This window comes from Neovison vison, chromosome 2 (assembly GCF_020171115.1).
Source record: "Neovison vison isolate M4711 chromosome 2, ASM_NN_V1, whole genome shotgun sequence".
Taxonomy (NCBI): domain Eukaryota; kingdom Metazoa; phylum Chordata; class Mammalia; order Carnivora; family Mustelidae; genus Neogale; species Neogale vison.
In genome coordinates, this window is record NC_058092.1 from 163606890 (window position 1) to 163620657 (window position 13768).

A 13768-nucleotide genomic window follows, 5' to 3' on the forward strand; every position below is an offset into this window, starting at 1 on the left:
AAAACACTTGTTATTTTGGTCTTCAGATAAGGCAAGTTAAAAACTAAAGCTGTATTGTGAAATTAAAAAGGAATATTCTATATCTTAAGAGGCTGGGATCTGATTTCAGCTGAACACAAGAAGTTAAATTAGTTAATTAAGCTTATTTATTTCAGAGCCGTGAGCAGGTATGATGCTGTGTAAATCAGACGGCAGTGGATTGAGTTATCATTCGCCTAGATTGCAAAAACATTGCATAAGTGGTCTGTGTCTTCCAGGATATAAGAGCAATCCACATGCTCACAATAATTAGAAAGCAGGTGAGCTCCTGGGTGGCTCAGTTGGTCGGGGACTGCCTTCGGCTCAGGTCATGATCTCGGAGTCCCAGGATCAAGTCCCGCATCAGGCTCCCAACTCCATGGGGAGTCCACTTCTCCCTTTTTTTTTTTTTAAAGATTTTATTTATTTATTTGACAGAGAGAAATTGCAAGTAGACAAAGAGGCAGGCAGAGAGAGAGAGAGGAGCAGGCTCCCTGCTGAGCAGAGAGCCCGATGCGGGACTCGATCCCAGGACCCTGAGATCATGACCTGAACCGAAGGCAGCGGCTTAACCCACTGAGCCACCCAGGCACCCCTCCACTTCTCCCTTTGACCTTCTCAGCTCTCATGCTCTCATGCTCTCTCTCAAATGAATAAATAAAATCTTAAAAAAAAAAACAATAATTAGAAAGCAGACAAATAATGATGTTTTGGAAAAGGCTGAAGGAAATGCAACCATCTAGATGGTTCTACTAAAAGTCCAGACCTGTCATCACATTGCTACTTCATGATGTCTGTAAAACCCAGCCATTTAAGGACAATAACAAAAACACCTACCTTTCTCTGTATACATCCTAAAAGTAATATGGTGTTGGCCTATTGAAAGAGATGTCTCTTCTACTTTTCCCTAATTATTATTCTGTCCCAGGCTTTGTGTTCCTCTTTATTTGGCTAACTGCAAGATTATGACAACAATCTCTGGAATCACCAATCATATCTTCACTATATAACCCTTTGAACCATGTTTGGTGGGGTTTGGTAGAGCCTGTCATCTACACTCAGAGATTTGAAGCTCACCCCTAAATGAATGTCATGTGCAATTAATTTGCAATAGAAGTAATTTGAAGTTAGAATGAAAGCCAGATCTCTCACTGGTTTTCAAAATGAATGCTTTCCCGTGTCTAACACTAGAGAAACTCAGAAATATTTCAAGGTATTCAATCTCAGTTGTTGTTCCCCAGTTCATTGAGGGAACGAGGTATTTTTATTAGCAGACACTTTAATGACTGAGTAGTGTTTATCCTTACTTATGTGACTTAATTTTATTTTATTGAGAGGTACGTATTCACTTATTAAAATGATCTGAATCCCAAGATGTAGGCATGTTGGGAACTTCTCCTTATAAATTAGGCAAATGTGTTCTAGGTAACTGTTATCCATATATATCCATATTATCCATATAACAAATACTTACTGCGCAACTAGTATGTGCAGGACACTCAGTAGGTTACAGTGACTGGACTGACATGTGTCTCTGTGGGATTCACTCGCCCTTGGGCTCATTAGATTCTAGAAGGAATCAATGGTCAAAGATGAAGTCTAGTCTCACTGCCATGCCCCATATGGCCCAAAGCGTCTGTGTCCTAGAGACCAGAGACCAAAATGCCTGCATCCTCCCACTGAAGTGTTATTTGGTGACTTTCCCCTCACTTCCACTGGCAAGAATGGGAATGTCGATATTGGCGCATATTCTCTTGAAGTTGCATCTGCTCATAGGTTATTTCTTGAGGAGACACTGGTGTCTAGAATAGAAGGTCGTCTAGGACAACGCTTCTCAAATTGATGTAGTATGAGGGATTTTTCTTTCTTTTCCTTTTCCCCAATCCTTTGTAGACAGATAATTTAAAAAAGAGAGACATGCAAAACAGAAATCTGTTTTTTACTATGACTGAAACATTTCTTTCCACCTCTAGCTTAACCTGTAGACCCTATTCTCAGAGGCTGCCCTAAGGTCCTCTAGTCATAGACATCCCGAGAACCCTCAACGTTTCACCTCACAGACTCTCCCTGTGCTGTCGTCTGACCTCGCCTTCAACCCCCAGGAAACTACAGGGTCCTCCTTGCAAAAATCCACCAACATCTCAACATCTCAGTCTCCATCCCCAAGTTCTCCCATAGCCCTTACTTTTCCTTCCTGACCCTCTGTCCCCAGTGACATCCTTGCCAAGGCCGCACTTCCTTCGTTCTCTGCTCATGAAAATCAGTGCCTCTTTTTTATTCTCTAGTCGACCTTCTAAAAGCTTTCCTAAGGTTCTGGCCTAAATGTCAGACTCCGTACACTTTAAAAATGTGAATGCCAGTGTCCAAAATGGGGTTGGGGAATTTCTTTAAGATTTGACTCTAACCCTGTGTGTGAGTGCATGAGTCTGTGTGTGTGTCTCCATAGCGGCTGGGGAGGGTAGCTTACAGGAGCTTCTAAGGGTGGTAGATAGTACTAACCCACCAGCTGAAAAAAGGAGAATGCCATCATTAACATGGAAGCAGGAATGTGCAACTTCTATTGTTTCCTCTCTTCTAGCTTCTAGCTTGAGATCCCTTCACTGTGACCAGAGCTTTGGTGGGTGTGAGGAGTAGAACCATACACACACACACACACACACACACACTCTCACACAGGAAGAGCATTTTGTAGAAGGTCAATAAATGTGTTTCTTCTGCCAATGACAAGAACCTTCAGTCTCCGACCATGTGTGTCCTCATCTGTTACATGAGATGGTTAGGCACCATGATCTATGAGCTCACTTTCACTAAAAAGTTCTGTAATCTTCTGACATTTCCTCAAATCCTTTTGTGTAACCTACTGACTTTTCCCCGCCTAAGGCTGTAGGTTAACCCCATTTTCTTAATTCTCTTCTAGCAACTGTGTTCTGATCAGAGGCCAAATAAATGACATTTGGAACTTCCACTAAGGTACTATAAGGTAAGATCTTTGTTGGGGGAGAGGGTTGAGTTCTTTGCTTTAATAAAAGGATTTATGGATTGATCAGTGAAATAGATTAATGAGAAATAGGGATTTCTAAATTGGTGTTTTTCAATATGATTTCTAATTGCTCTCTGTGCATCTTAATATAGCTATACAATAGTGCTTGATTTTTGAGTCTTAATGAAGATATTGTTTTTGCTTATTTGCTGATCAGATACAAAATTACAATCAAAGCATGTTTGTTAAAATATGAAATAAGTTGTTTTATTTCAAATATTCCTTTGTATCTTAATTATAGCAATATGGGGTTATTGGAAATCAATGCAAAATGTTTGCATTTTTAGTGTATATAGAATTTTATAGCTCATCTAACTCATAGAAGCTTAAATGTTATCCCTTGATTTATATCATCTTATCCAAAATGCCATACAAAATCTGATAGGGAATATAAAGAGCGATATTGTAAAAAAAGGTTAATCTCCCTTAAACATTGTTTATACTTTCTCCATTCAGCAGACAGTACGACTAGCCTACCTAATATCCTTTCTCCCTTCCAAATAATAATAATAATAATAATACCATTATTACTATTATTATTCTGATGTTTTTAAGAACAGTGAAATGCCAAGTTTAGAATCTTTGCCTTCCCTGACTCCTTTACTGAGGCCGCAAAACCCAGCTCTGGCTAATGAACTCTAGATGGTGAGCTCCAGATAGGGTCTCCCTTCCTGAATTTATTCCCTTCCTGACATAGTAGAACAGGGCTTCAAGAGCAGACTCTCTTTGAAATACTTTCCTTATTAGGACTCCATCTACCTACCTGGAAAGCTGTTCTAAAATTTGGAGCCGCTGAGTAATGACACAGTCAACGCCATTGAAAGGAGAACTTATTACTTACATATCCTGAGAGAAGGGCCACTGCCTGCCACCACGGCCATCTGAGGAGGCACCAGGTTAGACAGAAGAGAAGGAGAAGTCTGAGTCAGAGTCTTTACTGGGAGTGTCTGCAGGAATAGCTGTGCAGAATGGGACAAACAGCCGAGAACTGGCCATTTGGAAGAGTGTAGGTAGGCGCTGGGTTGTAGAGGTTGTCTCTGGCCTCCAGGTCCCAGGTGCTAGGGAAATACTGACTTGGGGGGTAAGAGTGAGAGGAGAACTAAGAGTAAACGGCTAGGATTGCTTGGTTTACCTGTGATAGGTGGGCTCCGGTCCTCGCCCTTTGCTATCTCTAAGAACTGGCTAGCCCTGGGAAAGGCAGTCTTTCCCTAGGCAGCTAGCTTTTAAGATCTCAAAGCATCATACAATACAGGAAGTAAAAACCATGATGAGTACCCAGCACAGCCCCCATCTCGTAGTCCCAAGGACAGAAGCCCCAGCCAGAGATGTCAGAGCAGAAAGCTAAAGGAGCTTGACTCCTTGATGACGTTCTTGAGTTCTCGTGAACCTACCATCAGCTCTCCCGTGGTATGACCTTGATCGGTTAGGTCCCCTGAGCCTCAGAGCCGAAGGCAGACAGAGCCGGTTCACGGTCATTCAGATCCAGGCGCTGTGCTAGTCGAGCCTCTTTAACGTCGCAGGAGTCCTGTCCGGGTGTTAGTATCCCCATCTACAGATGAGGAAACTGAGATGTTGAGAACTGTCCTGTGATCACAGGTGTTACGGGCGAGGTTTGGACTGGACCTGTCAGGCGCCCTTCCCAGTGCTCCGCTGCCTTGATGCTTATCCTGGCAGTATCTGACGGGACCCCGGGCTGTTGCTGATCACATCTGCTGGCTAGTCTGTGGCACTGCCGGCTCCAACCCTTTGAACGCTTGCTCTTTGGTGACACAGAATTCCCACCGGATTATCCATTTATAAAACTAAGTGAACTGAGACTCTTCCCCATTAAAAAAGAAAAAATGGAAGGAGAACGAAAGTCTGGTTGCGGGGAATCAAAAGGAATTAGAATTGCCTATGAAAGCAGGTGAAGGAATTATGAATTCCAAGGTAGATTGTTTTTGCTTTCTTTCATTCTTTTTTGAAGTAAACGCTGAGAACTAATGGTCTCAATATGGCCACCAAAATTCAGCTTTTAACCTACAGTCTTGATATTAAATATTCTCTTTCTCACAGTCTCTTACTTTACTCATACTTATTGGGTTCAGGGGGGAAAAGGCAGGTGAAAGATAAATTATGTAAAGAAACTCCTTTCCAAAGAAATCATGCACAATATTGAATAAGGTACTGAGCTGAGTCGGGGAAGGACAGGGAAGGAGGTGCTTGGGTAATGGAAAAGTCTCTGGGCTGGAAAATACGAGAGGGGCAGTGCAGGTGACAGCCAGCTCTGCTGTCCTTAAAAATGCCATCTCACCTCTCCGGACCTTTGTTCTTTATTTGTAAATTGAGGGAGTCAGATATTCTGATACTCTCTTAGTGTAAAATAATAGCTTACCCTGTCGGATCTCCTTTGCAAAATACGGGGACATGCTGTGTCTGCTAAAGCCACGCTTTCCTTTTGGCCTTTGAATCTCTGCGTTCAGTGATTTTCCTGTCTCTTTCCTTTCTTTCAAATAGATCTTGAATCTCTTCATTTCTTTCTGTGTCTTCTGTTACAACCCTACCCCAAGTCATTCTGTCTTGTCTGGACCATTGCATGAGCTTCCTCCTGGCCTCCTGACTCCCGTGCTTGCCTTGCCAAAATCCTTTCCATGTGCCACAGTCCCTGCCTGGGGAAGCCGCATCACATCTCTGTCTCTCCTGCTTGAGACCTGCTCAAGACCCTTCCACTCCCCTACATCAAGGGGCCCACTCCAATGCACAGCCATGACTTACGCATCCCATACTTTTCTCCTTGTTCCCCTACTCTGTCATCTGTCCTTCTTACCATTCTGTGAGTGTTTCTTTGTGTCCTTGCCCCCGTCCTGGGGCCCTGCCCATTCACATTTCAGTGGCTGCAGCCTTCCCTAACCACTCTCTGGAAACGAGCACTAGCCCAGGCATGCAAATTTAAGTCCTTCTAAAAACTAGACATTTTCTGTTGTGAAATACCCCGCTATGGTAAAAATACCCACCCCTACAACTTAAGGGATTTAGGCAAGACTGACGAATGCAGCCATGAGTATTTGTTTAGGGTTTGCTGTTGATCTCTTGCCCTAGAATGATCCAAGTTCCCTGAGAGCGGGACGTCGTGTGTGTCTGTGTTGCCGAAACTACAGTGCCTAGAGGGATGCCTGTTGCCTCCAAGAAGCTTTATAAATATTTGCTGAATGCATGAATGTAGAGGCAGAAAATGCTATGTCAGTTATCCCAAAAGAAGTTATGTTGTGCTTATAGATGCCTCCCATGAGTCTATTACTTAGGAAGGAAGGGAAAAAAAGGTAAAGATGGAGGAAAGAAAGAAAGAAAGAAAGAAAGAAAGAAAGGAAGGAAGGAAGAAAGAAACCCTTTTGGGAAGAGGGACGGACAGCAGTGCACGCAGAGGCAGCAGTTAACCTGGGAGGGATGGCTTTCGGTATTCTTCCTAGCCACATTTTTGGTCTATGATGAGGAGTGGCAGACGTGGATCTTCTAGATCTTACTTAGATTTATCAACTAAGCCTTGCACATACGTAATCAGAAATGTTTGTTGAGTGAAGGCCCCAAAGAATGAAATAATAAATTATTGAACTGCTAAGAACCTTTTGCCTTTTTTTTTTTTTAAATGGGCATGATAATATTCCCTGGATGCCAGTATTCAGTCCGTGTTGGTAACAGGCATTCCAAATACACCGAGTGTGAAAAACGTTCCTTGAAACAGAATTGAGTTACTGTGCTCGGCATCTCCCCCAGAGCATTTCAGAATTCATTCCGTCTTCAAGTAAATTGTCACAGTGACTATCCAGAGTGGCACACCATGCTAATGTATTAAAATGCTGATGGGAAAATGGAAACGAGAAAAACGTCTTATCTGTCAATTAAATGATGTAGCCTCGTGGTTGGATTACAGCAACTCCGGGCCTTTTTGTTTTCTGCCAATTGAGATTTGACAGCTGTTTATAAAATATTTACATTCTGATTTCAGTCACATTGACAGCACTTTTGGGTCTTTGGAAGATGATAATTACATGTTAGGAAAATGTTAAAAAAATTTTTGAAGCTGATCTGTTGAGGGGGAAAAGTCTGGTTTTTTTTTCAAATTGTGCAAAGGAAGGAAATGTACTTTATTAAAGGATATATTTCTAATAAAATAAAGAAATAATAGGTTTTTGTGATCCAGAGAGATACTGCATGTAATATGAAGGAATATTCTTCTCCATCCTGCCTGTTCTGGGCACCTTAGCTTTTCTTAATCAGCCCTGTCTAGCTAGATACATGCCTCTCACCTTTTTTCACTTTTTTTATGCATCCATAACGTTTGTGTGGTACATGGGTAGGCAAATTACACTGGATTTGAGAGCATCCATACAGAATTTTGCAGGAATAAAAAGTGTATTGTTACTATTCAAAGAAGAGAAAGTAAGTATTGGGAACAATATCAAGTACTGAATTTATATAGAATTTTCCAATAAAATACTCTCAAGTGTTTTCATGAGAAATGTCAATTTTTGAATCGCTTCTTCTTATCAGGTATTAGGTTAGAAAGAGTGACCTGTATTTCTTGGTCAGTGATCTTGCTGGAGTTTTGACAGTCATTTTCTAGGTTATGCTTTGTAGGAACAAGTAGATGATAGAAAATTTAAAACCTGGTTTATAGCCATTCAAAACTTCCCTGCAATTGAAATTCTTTTTAAAGAATCTAACAGCAGTTACTTTCCTTCACTGACAAACGCTATGTTGAAATTTCTTAGGGCAAAGGATTTTGGAATTCAACCTAACTTTTTGAGTATGAGGTATTTTTTTAGATATTTCTTAAGATTTTATTTATTTATTTGACAGAGAGAGAGAGCATGCACAAGCTGGGGAAGGGGCAGAGGGAGAGGAGAAGCAGGCTCCCCGCTGAGCAGGGAGCTGGACATGGGGCTCCATCCCAGGACCCAGGGATCATGACCTGGGCCAAATGCAGATGCGTAACCCACTGAGCCACCCAAGTGCCCCTAGTATCAAATATTTTAAAACTGCATGGAAAGCATAGATTTTTTTGCTAACCATCACCGTGCACGTAGCTTGGCCCCCTCTAAAAAGGCAAAAGTGGGCTTGAGCCTATGTGTGGAACCAAGAGGAAAAGTCTAGCTCAGGGCCCTGGGCCCACCCCCTCCCCACCCCTGCTCTTCCCTGCTCCTCCAGGGGCCTCGCTCTGGGACCATTCAGGTGGACCCCCAGCCTGAAAGTCTACCATGCCCCTTTCCCCACTGGGTCACAGCCGTGCTCAGGCCAACCATTGGGCCCCAGGCACACTAAAGGATGCATCTGGTGATTGCTTATGCCCGAAGCAGTAAGCAGACCTGAGCCTCTGGAAGGGATTCTGGGGACCTGCAGATACAAAGCTGATCTAGAAGAACCTGGACTCCTTGCGGTCATTTCCCTTGTAGAGGCATTTCATGGCTACAGAAAATCCAGAGTGAACCCTTGAATGCAGCACTTCTCAAACACGAATGTGTAAACAAACACCTGTTAAAATACAGCTTCTGATTTGGAAGGGCTGAGGCGGGCCCGAGCTTTGGCATTTCGGATGTGCTCCCCGATGAGGCCGATGCAGACACCGACTGTGCTCTGAGGAGGAGACAGTGACACGACGAGACCACAGGGACATGGCAGTGGGTCCCGCTGCCTGTTTGCATGCAGTGCTGGACAGAAGTATCTGCTTTAGGTGAAGACGGAGACCAGGACCTGCCACAGAGAGCAGTCCTCACCCGCCAAGATCCCCAGCCTGGATCCTGTACAGCGCTTACTCCTCCCAGTTCTGCACCAGGCCCCTTGGCCTTCTGTCCTACCAGGTGTACCTCTAAGGGCTTGCAGCCCCTTGTGCATGAGAGCAGCTCACTCTGTGTCTGGGCACTAAGTTGGATGTCCAGGAGGCAGGGCCCACCTTGGCTGTGCTCAGAGCATCCTAGAGTGGCCGCAGGGGCCAGGTGTCCCCATCAGGCTTACAGCCTGTGAGAGCTCAGCACCAGCCTGCACTCAGCCACACCTGCCCTCTGGGGGAGTGGCACCTCCGCCCAGGCTGTCCCAGCCACGGAGCAGCTCTGAGAGTATCTGGGGGGTACCCAACCCCACCCAGGTGCTGGAACCCTGCATGTGGGAAGCCCTATAACCGGGTTCAAAAAAGCACATTAGGGGGAAGTAGTTAATCCATTAGTTCTCTAGCAAGACTGCAATACGTTATGTGGGACTAGATGAAAAAGTATTCAGAAATGACCCAAATAAAAGAAGTGCATTAAAAAAAAAATGACTACATTCTCAGAGAACAGTTGAATAAAAGGGAAAAGAACACCCAGATTGGGAAAAAATTTTTTAAAAATGAACCTTTGGGAAGCAAATACCCGTGTTATGCTATATGCAAAAGAAAATGCCACCCAAAGTTGATTAAATTATCAAAATATATCACAGAATCCCATTTGAAACAAGCACACAAACGGTAGATGGAGATGGGAATCAAAAATAAATCTTATGGGATGACCATAAAAACTTGTAACAGAAGAGCAGCTCTTGGAAACTAGTCATCGGGTAAAGTCGTAAAGGTCATTCATTTCATAAAAATCTGAGTTTGAAGGTGACACTTTTTAACTAGGTAGGTGACACTTTTTAAGTTAAAAGGGGTTTTAGACGTAGCTCCATAACATACAGAAGTTCAGTCACATTCCAAGAGAAATGAAAGAGCTCATTACAATAAAAACATTATAGAAAAGAATGTGAAAACCAGAGGCGTAATCTTCCAGTTTTCAGCGTGTGTACAAGTATAAGAAGAAATCAGTGCAGGGCGCCTGGGTGGCTCATTTGTTTGAGCAACTGCCTTTAGCTCAGGTCATGATCCTGGAGTCCTGGGATTGAGCCCCACATTGGGGCTCCCTGCTCAGCAGGGGGTCTGTTTCTCCCTCTGAGCTCTGTCCTTTCATTCCCACTCTCTCTCTCATTCTCTTTCTCTCTCAAATAAATAAATAAAATCTAAAAAAAAAAAGAAGAAGAAGAAATCAATTCAAAGCACATATAAGAATGACTTGGAAAAAACAAAGATCTCATAATGTGATAAAAGTCCAAAGCTTTGGACATGCTGTATTTACACTGTAGCATATCCCAGGGAGGAAAAAAAAAAAATTCCATTCACACAGCTTCTTCTTATTCTAAGACTGCAAATTCTGTCCGGTTTTCTTTACGGCAAAATAGTTGTTCAGTTCCTGCTGTATGTTCCTAAGATAGAAATCTTAGAAGATCTGAGCTTCTTTCCTCAAAGAACATGCTGTCCAGTTTGGATGAGAAAGCTAGACACATTTTTGTAATGATGTCAGTGTTAAATACAAGACCAGATATAAGGAATATCACTAAGTAGTTTAAGTAGCAGAGACATCCTGACCCAGTGCTTGTCGTGGGCTGTAGATTAGCGGGTTTACGTCCCTGATGCTTTTCACAGTGACAGACCTACATGAGCTTTGAGATCACCTTCATGAAAAGGATGTGCTAATGACATACCAGGGCAGAACAAGAGAGGTAACATTTTTGTTTAGTTTCGGGGACGTCGAAGGGGTGACATGCATAGAGACTTGGGAGAGGGTAGGACTTAACATGGGAAGAAAGAAACCCGTGGGCATTTCAGGGGAATCAGGGGACAGAATTCAGGGGCAGCTTCAGATATCTGGTGGGGGGTGGAGGGGAGACGGTGGGCTCCAAGGAAGGAGAGAGACAGAGACGGGGAGGAGCAGACTGAGAAGGACTTTGCAATTCTAAAGGAGCTTGGGTTTTATCTGAAAGATCAGTACCGCTGGAGGAGTATGAGCTGAGCAGGGGAATAACGGGAGGATAATTAACTGGGCAAAACTGTGTGGAACTATGGGGAAGGTGGGAAAAGAGGTCAGTCACTTTCATCAGGAACAAGGACTATAGAGACTGAAGAGGAACCCGCCCCCTGGAGGAAAGGGAGAGTAGATTCATAAAACAGCGCTAAGGAGCCTCAGTCTCATTCTTTCCTGCCTCCCCGTGCTGTTTGCTCTCTCCTGCTTCTCTACAATTTTCAATTCTTTTGATGATTCCCCTTTCATATGTAAATTTAAAGTGGATTCTCATCATAAAGAAGAAGTAGACAACACCCAGCTAGGTTCTCTTTTGATTTCTGTCTCCCTGTCCAGTCCTTCTCTTCCTCCAACCCTCCCTGACCCTAATTCTTTCTTCAGGTTTCCTCCTCCTCCCTGTTTTCCTGAACTCACTGCAGCCTGGCCCCTGGGTTCACTGGGTATGCTGCTGGTTCACTGGGTATGCTGCTGCAGAAGTGACTGATCTCGTAGTTGATGAACCCCCTTCAATGGCTGATCCCTAACTTTCCTGATGTTTCTGCAAGTGTTGTTGCCATTGGCCTTTTGGAAGATCTCACTTTCCTTGGTTGCAAGAAACCTCCCTCTCCTTGAATCTCATTGTACCTCTTAACCCCCTTCTCAGTTTGTTCTCTCTCTCCTTCCTTCTTTCCTTCCTTCCTTCTCTCTTTTCTTCTTCTGCCACCTGCCTAAGGGCACATCCTCCTCCCTAACCCCACAAAGCTCTGTTCAGAATTCTTCTTATGTCACTTAAAGTCCAGGCTTAGACTATGACCTTTAGCCCAGTGCCTCAAATCTGTGCCTCTAGCTTAGCCATCTTTGCCAAGTCCACATCTGTATATTGAACCAGACAACTCTCTCTACAGGTTTTTGCCCCCTAACTCCACAACCAGAACAGCAGAACTGAACATCCCTGCCCTCTTGCGCTCCCTGGGTCTCCACGTCTCTGTCCTACAGTTATGTGCATTACACAGGTGCAACCCAGAAATATCCCTTTACCTTTCTCAAGTGAAAATCTAATCGGAATTCTAACTGAGCCACTTCCTAGCTGTGTGACCTTCAATATTCCTTAGCATCTATGGCTCTCAATTTCCTTATTTATAAAGTGGAAAAAATAGTTACCACCTGCCTCACAGAGGTGTTGTGAAGATAATAAATGGCACATTGCAAGCCATCAATAAGCATTAACTGTTGCATTGTTTGAAATAGACTCCCTATCCACTTAAAGAGAAAAAAACAAAACTAGTCTTATCATGTCTTTTAATTTTTTCTTGATTCTCAAACCTCTCTTCTCCCATTTCTTAACTTCCACCCTGCTCTCTACCCTTAAAAAAAGATGCTCTTAGGTCTGTGCTCTGTGCGCCCCTCCCCCCCCCAGCTCCCTGGTGCATCTTCCTGGTATTAGATCATGACTTAACCATGATCATTTCCACCGATCCTCACCCTCAAAGTGTTATCTGGAGTAGCTCTTCTTTTTTTTTTTTTCTTCAAGATTTTATTTATTTATTTGACAGATAGAGATCACAAGTAAGCAGAGAGGCAGGCAGAGAGAGAGGAGAGGAAGCCAGCTCCATCCCAGGACCTTGGGATCATGACCTGAGCCAAAGGCAGAGGCTTAACCCACTGAGCCATCCAGGTGCTCCTGGAGTAGCTCGTCTTGTTTTGTCTCCCCAGTTCTCAACCAGCTGTCCCACATGGTCTTCTGGAAATGGACTACTTTAGAGATGGTCCTTCTCCATTGCCATTGATTGTGCAATTTTATCTGCATCTCTGTACCATCAGTTCCTTAGTGGTAGAGGCCACACTATTTATCTTGAAGTGGGAGTGGTTTTGAGAAGAAGTATGACCAGGGTGTGGACAAAAGAGAATAAGCATAGGACACACCAATGATACACCTAGAAATGGCCCTAGATAGAGGGGAGTCAACTCCCTTTCCTCTTCAGTTGAGTCTGAGAGAGCTGAAAAGGGGCAAGTTTAAAGAGGAGAAGGCAGAAAGGAATACAGTGATATTGAGGGAAAGTGAACCAGAGATGTGGGGGGAAAAACAGAAGCCAGCTAGTAGACTGCTCACCAAGGATTAGAGAGCTCCATGGGTCAGCGTGCAAGAGATTAACACAGGGGTGGCTGGCAAGAGAGGAGGGCTCATGCTGACCTGGTGATAAATTTGCGTCTCCATAAAATCTTCCAGAAAAAGATCCTGAAGAAGAGAGGCTTTCAGTGTCAAGAATGAGGAAGGGACAAAACATACATAAATTTGTGATATTTAGGAAGCTGAGGGAGAACGCTAACATATACACACAGTTTCAATGAGTCACAGTATTTTGTTACAATATGTATGTAGTGCCATATATAATAGCATATTATAAATATACTTTTATATACAGTTGACTCTCAAACAACACAGGGCTTAAGTGTGCTGACCCCCTGCATGGATAACTTCTGACTCTCCAAAAACTTAACAACTATAACCTGTTACTACATCACTGAAACCTTCTCAGTAATGTAACAGTTGAGTAAAATGCATTTCATATGTTCTGTATTCTATACTGTATTCATATGATAAAGTGAGCTAGGAAAGAGAAAATGTTATTTAAAAATCATAAGGAAAGAGAAGACACATTTATAGGACTATAAGAGAATCTGTATATCAGCAAAACTGTGCAGTTCAAACCTGTATTGGTCAAGGGTCAACTGCATTTTGATTATAATAGTACAGTGTTTATTATCGAAATATCAGCCATCAGAGAAATCAAAGGCTGATATGACATAGGGTTCAAAACGGAGGTGGAGGTGAGGAAGCAGGGGTAGGCTGTATAGACAGTGTCATAGGCAACCTTGATCTCACAAGGGA

At 43.2% G+C, this 13768-nt stretch overlaps 1 protein-coding gene across 3 annotated transcripts in view; it reads left to right on the top strand.

Annotated features, from left to right (window-relative positions):
- CHRM3 (cholinergic receptor muscarinic 3) overlaps positions 1-13768 on the top strand; it is a 491309-nt gene that overhangs the window by 218082 nt on the left and 259459 nt on the right. For all 3 annotated transcript variants that reach the window (XM_044239424.1, XM_044239425.1, XM_044239423.1), the window contains exon 3: positions 2936-2998. The gene's annotated coding sequence lies outside the window, so the exon portion shown is untranslated. The remainder of the gene's footprint in view (positions 1-2935; positions 2999-13768) is intronic.